Below are 724 nucleotides of genomic sequence, written 5' to 3'. Positions count from 1 at the left end.
GAAGGAAACTCAGGCCACACAACGACGTTTGAAGTTTGGCGATTTATTAATAAACCATTTTCTCCGTGAACACTCATCAACAAAACAAAACAAAAGAACCCCCCCCCAAAAAAAAACAATTAAACCAAAAAAAAGAAAAAGAAAAGAACGTTGGAATTTACAAACAAAATACAGCTTGTCTTTAGCAAAACAATCAACACCTACCAATAGAATCTGACGAACTGCAAATCAAGAACATCGGTTCAAAAAGAAAATGATAATGACTGTATATACAGTGGTAAAATATTTTAGGACTTAAATTACACGAACATGTGATTATACTGAGAGAGAGAGAGAGAGAGAGAGAGAGAGAGAGAGAGAGCAACCGGAAAGTAAGAAAATAAACAAGATCAATGTCGAGCATAAACATCAATGCTGAATTATACAAATATGAGACGGTTGAGAAAAGAGGAGGGGGAAGCAATTCGTTCACACGCGAACCAAAATTCTAGTCAGCAAGACCTGATCAGCATCATCATGAACAAGAACAATAACAACAATAAAACATCAAGAACAAAACATGCAACACCAAAATCAATATTTTTTTCATGTTATCCCATCAGAGCGGTCAGTTAAAAAAAACAAAACACACACAACAAAAACCTCAACTAATTCTGATATCGTACTAGTTCATGGCCCATAACTGTAAAGAACCCAGTTATCCGACGACCTTCTCGAATATTAT

General features: G+C 35.4%; 1 protein-coding gene across 1 annotated transcript in view; it reads right to left on the bottom strand.

Annotated features, from left to right (window-relative positions):
• Positions 1-314: 314 nt before the first annotated feature.
• LOC143280019 (uncharacterized) overlaps positions 315-724 on the bottom strand; it is a 59,609-nt gene continuing 59,199 nt past the window's right edge. Inside the window, exon 3 of the mRNA XM_076584477.1 lies at positions 315-724. This exon is cut by the window's right edge and continues 8,410 nt beyond it. The gene's annotated coding sequence lies outside the window, so the exon portion shown is untranslated.

The sequence above is a fragment of the Babylonia areolata genome, chromosome 3 (genome assembly GCF_041734735.1).
Source record: "Babylonia areolata isolate BAREFJ2019XMU chromosome 3, ASM4173473v1, whole genome shotgun sequence".
Classification (NCBI taxonomy): domain Eukaryota; kingdom Metazoa; phylum Mollusca; class Gastropoda; order Neogastropoda; family Buccinidae; genus Babylonia; species Babylonia areolata.
Note: the sequence above shows the minus strand (reverse complement) of the source record. Positions and strands in the feature narration are given on the sequence as shown.